The sequence below is a fragment of the Triticum aestivum genome, chromosome 5B (assembly GCF_018294505.1).
Source record: "Triticum aestivum cultivar Chinese Spring chromosome 5B, IWGSC CS RefSeq v2.1, whole genome shotgun sequence".
Taxonomy (NCBI): Eukaryota; Viridiplantae; Streptophyta; class Magnoliopsida; order Poales; family Poaceae; genus Triticum; species Triticum aestivum.
Genome location: NC_057807.1, coordinates 458,526,994 through 458,534,834, shown reverse-complemented (window position 1 = coordinate 458,534,834; position 7,841 = coordinate 458,526,994).

Below are 7,841 nucleotides of genomic sequence, written 5' to 3'. Positions count from 1 at the left end.
TGAATTCTATGCTTTGTGTGATTTGGGTGCTAGTGTTTCCACGATTCCAAAAACTTTATGTGATATGCTAGGTTTCCATGAATTTGATGATTGCTCTTTAAACTTGCACCTTGCGGATTCCACCATTAAGAAACCTATGGGAAGGATTAGTGATGTTCTTATTGTTGCAAATAGGAATTATGTGCCCATAGATTTTATCGTTCTTGATATAGATTGCAATCTTTCATGTCCTATTATTCTTGGTAGGCCTTTCCTTAGAACGATTGGTGCAATTATTGATATGAAAGAAGGAAATATTAGATTCCAATTTCCATTAAGGAAAGGCATGGAACACTTTCCTAGAAAGAAAATCAAATTACCTTATGAATCTATTATGCAAGCCACTTATGAATTGAATGCCAAAGATGGCAATACTTAGATCTATTCTCGCTTTTATGCCTAGCTAGGGGCGTTAAACGATAGCGCTTGTTGGGAGGCAACCCAATTTTATTTTCGTTCCTTGATTTTTTGTTCCTGTTTAGTAATAAATAATTCATCTAGCCTCTGGGTAGATGTGGTTTTATGTTTTAATTAGTGTTTGTGCCAAGTAGAACCTATAGTTTCATCTTGGGTGAAAGTAAATTTGATCTTGCTAAAAAACAGAATTTTTTGCGCTCACAAGAAAAAATCTAATAAATCACGGAAACGTGCTTTTGAGTTGATTCTTTTTGCAGTAGATCAATAGACAAATTACCTAGGACTTCATATATTTATATGATTTTTAGAGTTCCAGAAGTATTCGAAAGTTACAGATTGCTACAGACTGTTCTGTTTTTAACAGATTCTGTTTTTCGTGTGTTGTTTGCTTATTTTGATTAATCTATGGCTAATATTGGGGGGTATGAACCATAGAGAAGTTAGAATACAGTAGGTTTAACACCAATATAAATAAAGAATGAGTTCATTACAGTACCTTAAGGGGTGGTTTTTCTTCTTGCACTAACGAAGCTCATGAGATTTCCTGTTGAGTTTTGTGTTGTGAAGTTTTCAAGTTTTGGGTAAAGATTTGATGGACTATGGAATAAGGAGTGGCAAGATCCTAAACTTGGGGATGCCCATGTCACCCCAAGATAATTCAAGGACAACCAAAAGCCTAAGCTTGGGGATGCCTCGGAAGGCATCCCCTCTTTCGTCTTCGTTTATCAGTAACTTTACTTGGAGCTATATTTTTATTTACCACATGTTATGTGTTTTCCTTGGAGCATCTTGTATGATATGGGTCTTTGATTTTTAGTTTAACACAATCATCCTTTATTTACACACCTTTTGGGAGAGACACACATGATTCGGAATTTATTAGAATACTCTATGTGCTTCACTTATATCTTTTGAACTAGACAGTTTTGCTCTAGTGTTTCACTTATATCTTTTTAGAGCACGGCGATGGTTTTATTTCAAAGAAATTATTGATCTCTCATGCTTCACTTATATTATTTTGAGAGTCTTTTAGAACAGCATGGTATTTGCTATGGTTATAAAATTGGTCCTAGAATGATGGGCATCCAAGTTGGGTATAATAAAAACTATCATAGGAAGTGAATTGAATACTATGATCAACTTGATGCTTGATAATTGTTTTGAGATATAAAGGTGGTAATATTAGAGACATGCTAGTGGAGTAATTGTGAATTTGAGGAATACTTGTGTTGGAGTTTGTGATTCCCGTAGCATGCACGTATGGTGAACCGTTATGTGATGAAGTTGGAGCATGATTTATTTTTCGATTGTCTTCCTTATGAGTGGCGGTCGGGGACGAGCGATGGTATTTTCCTACCAATCTATCCCCCTAGGAGCACGCGCGTAGTACTTTGTTTCAATAACTTGTAGATTTTTGCAATAAATATATGAGTTCTTTATGACTAATGTTGAGTCCACGGATTATACGCACTCTCACCCTTCAACTATTGCTAGCCTCTCTTGTGCCACACAACTTTCGCCGGTACCATACACCCACCATATACCTTTCTCAAAACAGACACCATACCTACCTATTATGGCATTTCCATAGCCATTCCGAAATATATTGCCATGCAACTTTCCACCGTTCCGTTTATTATGACATGCTCCATCATCGTCATATTGCTTTTGCATGATCATGTAGTTGACATTGTATTTGTGGCAAAGCCACCTTGATAATTATTTCATACATGTCACTCTTGATTCATTGCAAACCCGGTACACCGCGGGAGGCATATACATAGAGTCATATTTTCTTCTAAGTATTGAGTTGTAATTCTTGAGTTGTAAGTAAATAAAAGTGTGATGATATTCATTATTAGAGCATTGTCCCAAGTGAGGAAAGGATGATGGAGACTATGATTTCCCCATAAGTCGGGATGAGACTCTGGACTTTATAAAAAAAGAGGCCAAAGAAGCCCACCAAAATAAAAAAAATGAGAGAAAATGAGAGAAGGGACAATGTTACTATCCTTTTCCACACTTGTGCTTCAAAGTAGCACCATGATCTTCATGATAGAGAGTCTCCTATGTTGTCACTTTCATATACTAGTGCGAATTTTACATTATAGAACTTGGCTTGTATATTCTAATGATGGGCTTCCTCAAAATGCCCTAGGTCTTCGTGAGCAAGCAAGTTGGATGTACACCCACTTAGTTTCTTTTTTTAGCTTTCATAAACTTATAGCTCTAGTGCATCCGTTGCATGGCAATCCCTACTCACTCACATTAATATCTATTAATGGGCATCTCCATAGCCTGTTGATACACCTAGTTGATGTGAGACTATCTTCTCCTTTTTGTCCATGGCTCACGCTCATGTACTGCGTGAAAGTTGAAAAAGTTTGAGAACATTAAAGTATGAAACAATTGTTTAGCTTGTCATCGGGGTTTTGCACGATTTAAATATTTCGTGTGATGAAGATAGAGCATAGCCAGACTATATGATTTTGTAGGGATAGCTTTCTTTAGCCATGCTATTTTGAGAAGACATGATTGCTTTGTTAGTATGCTTGAAGTATTGATACGTCTCCAATGTATCTACTTTTCCAAACACTTTTGCACTTGTTTTGGACTGTAACTTGCATGATTTGAATGAAACTAACCCAGACTGACATTATTTTCAGCAGAACTGCCATGATGTTGTTTTATGTGTAGAAAACAAAAGTTCTCGGAATAACCTGAAAATCCTCGGAGATAAGTTTCTGAAAATATAAAAAATACTGGCAAAAGATGAAGACCAGGGGGCCCACACCCTGTCCACGAGGGTGGGGGCGCGCCCACCCCCTCTGGGCGCGCCCCCTGTCTCGTGGGCCCCCTTCAGCTCCGCCGACCTCAACTCCAACTCCATATATTCCGTTTCACGGAGAAAAGAATCAGAGAGGAAGTTTCATCGCGTTTTACGATACAGAGCCGCCGCCAAGCCCAAAAACCTCTCGGGAGGGCTGATCTGGAATCCGTTGGGGCTCCAAAGAGGGGGATTCGTCGCCATCGTCATCATCAACCATCCTCCATCACCAATTTCATGATGCTCACCGCCATGCGTGAGTAATTTTGTCGTAGGCTTGCTAGACGGTGATGGGTTGGATGAGATTTACCATGTAATCAAGTTAGTTTTGTTAGGGTTTGATCCCTAGTATCCACTATGTTCTGACATTGATGTTGCTATGACTTTGCTATGCTTAATGCTTGTCACTAGGGCCCGAGTGCCATGATTTTAGATCTGAACCTATTATGTTATCATGAATATATGTGTGTTCTTGATCCTATCTTGCAAGTCTATAGTCACCTATTATGCGTTATGATCCGACAACCCCGAAGTGACAGTAATCGGGATACTTCTCGATGATGATCGCAGTTTGAGGAGTTCATGTATTCACTATGTGTTAATGCTTTGGTCCGGTTCTCTATTAAAAGGAGGCCTTAATATCCCTTAGTTTCCGCTAGGACCCCGCTGCCATGGGAGGGTAGGACAAAAGATGTCATGCAAGTTCTTTTCCATAAGCACGTATGACTATATCCAGAATACATGCCTACATTACATTGATGAATTGGAGCTAGTTCTGTGTCACCCTATGTTATAGCTATTACATGAGGAATCACATCCGACATAATTATCCATCACTGATCCAATGCCTACGAGATTTTCACATCTTGTGCTTCGCTTATTTACTTTTCTATTGCTATTGTTACAATCACTACAAAACCCAAAAATATTACTTTTGCCACTGTTACCATTACTATCATACTACTTTGCTACTAAATACTTTGCTGCAGATACTAAGTTATCCAGGTGTGGTTGAATTGACAACTCAACTGCTAATACTTAAGAATATTCTTTGGCTCCCCTTGTGTCGAATCAATAAATTTGGGTTCAATACTCTACCCTCAAAAGCTGTTGTGATCCCCTACACTTGTGGGTTATCAAGACTAATTTCTGGCGCTGTTGCCGGGGAGCATAGCTCTATTCTCTGAGTCACTTGGGATTTATATCTGCTGATCACTCTGAAGAACTTGAAAGATCAAAGAACTAAAATTTATCCCTCAACTACGAGGGGAGGTAAGGAACTGCCATCTAGCTCTACAGTAGATTCTCCTTATGTTATGAATAAGCTTGCGACACCTAAACCTGCTACTGCTATGAATTCTGATATGTCACATGTTATTGATGATGCCACTTCTGCTATGCATGATACTTATGATGAAACTACTTGTATGCTTGATACTACTATGCCATTAGGTGAATTTCTTGATGAACAACTTACTAAGGCTAGGGAGAATGAAATTATTGAAAATGAAATTATTGATGAAAGTGAGGATGAGGGTTCTCCTCCTAACTATGAATTGCCTGTTGTTCCCGAGGGTTATGTTATGGATGAAGAAATTGCTAGAGATTTTCTTGCTTGCAATGATAGATCAGATCTTAAGAAATTGTTAGCTAAGCTGAAACAAAAGACTCTAAATGCTAGAATGAAACATGACCCTGCTTTTGCTACTTCACCTATCTTTGTTACTGATAAGGATTATGAATTCTTTGTTGATCCTGAGATTATTACTTTAGTTGAATCCGATCCTTTCTATGGCACTGAATCAGAAACTGTTGTGGCACATCTCACCAAGTTAAATGATATAGCCACCCTGTTTACTAATGATGAGAAGTCTCGCTATTATTATATTCTTAAGATATTTCCGTTCTCATTGAAGGGTGATGCTAAGACTTGGTTTAATTCTCTTGATCCTGGTTGTGTGCGTAGTCCCCAGGATATGATTTACTACTTCTCTGCTAAATATTTCCCTGCTCATAAGAAACAAGCTGCCTTGCGGGAAATATATAATTTTGTGCAAATCAAAGAAGAGAGTCTCCCACAAGCTTGGGGGAGGCTTCTCCGATTACTTAATGCTTTGCCTGATCATCCTCTTAAGAAAAATGAAATACTTGATATCTTTTATAATGGACTAACCGATGCTTCCAAGGACCACTTGGATAGTTGTGCTGGTTGTGTTTTTAGGGAAAGAACAGTCGATCAAGCTGAATTACTATTGAATAATATGTTAACAAATGAAAATAATTGGACTCTTCCTGAACCAATTGAGTCAACTCCTGAGCCTATTCCTAAACCCACTCCGAAGAAGAGAGGTGTCCTATTTCTCAGTCCTGAAGATATGCAAGAGGCAAAGAAATCAATGAAAGAAAAAGGGTATAAAAGCTAAAGACGTTAAGAATTTACCTCCTATTGAAGAAATACACGGTCTTAATATACCACCTGTCGAAAAACCACATTGTCTTGATAATCCGACACAGTTAGTAAAGGTAAATTTTCTCTATAGATATGATAAAGTTGAAATTCCCTCTACTAAATTTCATAGCCCATGCTTAGATGAATTTGATGATTTTATGGATAGACAAGCAAATTTCAGTGATTATGTTAGTAGAGAATTAAAGAATAATACTTTCGAGATAGGACGCTTGAGTGATTATATGACTAGAGTTAAAGGTGAACTTAAACTCATTAGTAAACATTCTTCAATGATTACCACTCAAGCTGAACAAGTACTTAAGGCTCAGAAGGAATTGTTAGATGAACTAAATAATAAACATGACTTTGTTGTTAGAGTGTCTACTAGAACTGGTAAAATGACTCAGGAACCTTTGTATCCTGAAGGCCACCCTAAGAGAATTGAACAAGATTCCCAGAATAATAATCTAGATGCTCCTAGTTCTTCTAAGAAGAAGAAAAATAAAAATGACAGTACTTTGCATGCTTCTAGTGAACCTAATGTAGAAACACCTGAGAATCCTACTAATACTTCTATCTCTGATGCTGAAACACAATCAGGAGATGAACATGAACCTGATGATAATGTTAATAATGATGTTCATGTAGATGCTCAACCTAGTAAAAACAATGATATAGAAATTGAACCTGTTGTTGGTCTTGATAACCCACAATCAAGAAACCAATGTTATGATAAGAGAGATTTTGTTGCTAGGAAACATGGCAAGGAAAGAGAACCTTTGGTTCAGAAACCCATGCCTTTTCCTCCTAAACCATCCAAGGCAAAGGATGATGAGGACTTTGAGCGTTTTGCTGAAATGATTAGACCTATTTTCTTACGCGTGCGCTTAACTGATATGCTTAAAACAAACCCTTATGATAAATATATGAAAGATATCATCACTAATAAGAGGAAAATACCTGAAGCTGAGATTTCCACCATGCTCGCTAACTACACCTTTAAGGATGGAATACCTAAGAAACTTGGTGATCCCGGAGTACCCACTATACCTTGCTCTATTAAAAGAAATTATGTTAAAACTGCTTTATGTGATTTAGGAGCCGGCGTTAGTGTTATGCCTCTTTCCTTTTACCGTAGACTTGAATTAAGTAAGTTTACACCCACTAGGTATCCTTGCAAATGGCTGATAAATCAACTGCTATACCTCTCGGCATTTGTGAGGACGTGCCTGTTGTTGTTGCGAATGTTACTATCTTAACAGACTTCGTCATTCTTGATATTCCTGAGGACGACAGTATGTCGATCATCCTTGGTAGACCCTTTTTAAATACTGCAGGTGCTGTTATTGATTGCAACAAAGGCAATGTCACCTTTCATGTTAATGGAAATGAGCACACGGTAAATTTTCCGAGAAAACAACCTCAAGTTCACAACATAAATTCTATTGGGAAAATTCCATCAATCATTATTGGAGGTTTTGAATTTCCTCTCCCTACTGTCAAGAAAAAGTATGATATTCTTGTTGTTGGGGATGTCCATATCCCCATTGAGGTACCTAGTGTCACTTTGAAATTTCTCCGGTTCCGTGTTATTCGAAATGAGTTTGTTAACAAGACTTGATCAACCTTGTTAGTGGATTCATTTTGATGATCATGAGATGGATGAAACTAGAAAGCACAACCTTCTGTACCCTCTTTTTACTTTCTGTTATTTAAAATAAATAAAGCAAAAATAGTATTATCTGTCTATTTATTGAATTATCCATGCAATGAAAAATATCTCAAAAATAAAAGTGCTCCAAATGCCCTACAAATTTAGTATGATTTTTATGGAATATTTGAGGATTTTAGGCACTGAAATCACTGCAGGAGGGGCAAGCACTAGGCCACGAGAGTGGAGGGCGCGCCCCCTATCTTGTGGGCCCCTGGTGGACCCCCTCCACTTATGCCAGCACCCACACACTCCATCTTCTTCCCAAAAAAAATCCCCATCCAGCTCAAGCACAAGTTCTAGCTTATTTTGCTGCGATTTTCGATCTCCTTGTCCAAAGCTCCATTCACAAAACTGCTTTGGGAGATTGTTGCTTGGTATGTGACTCCTCCATTGGT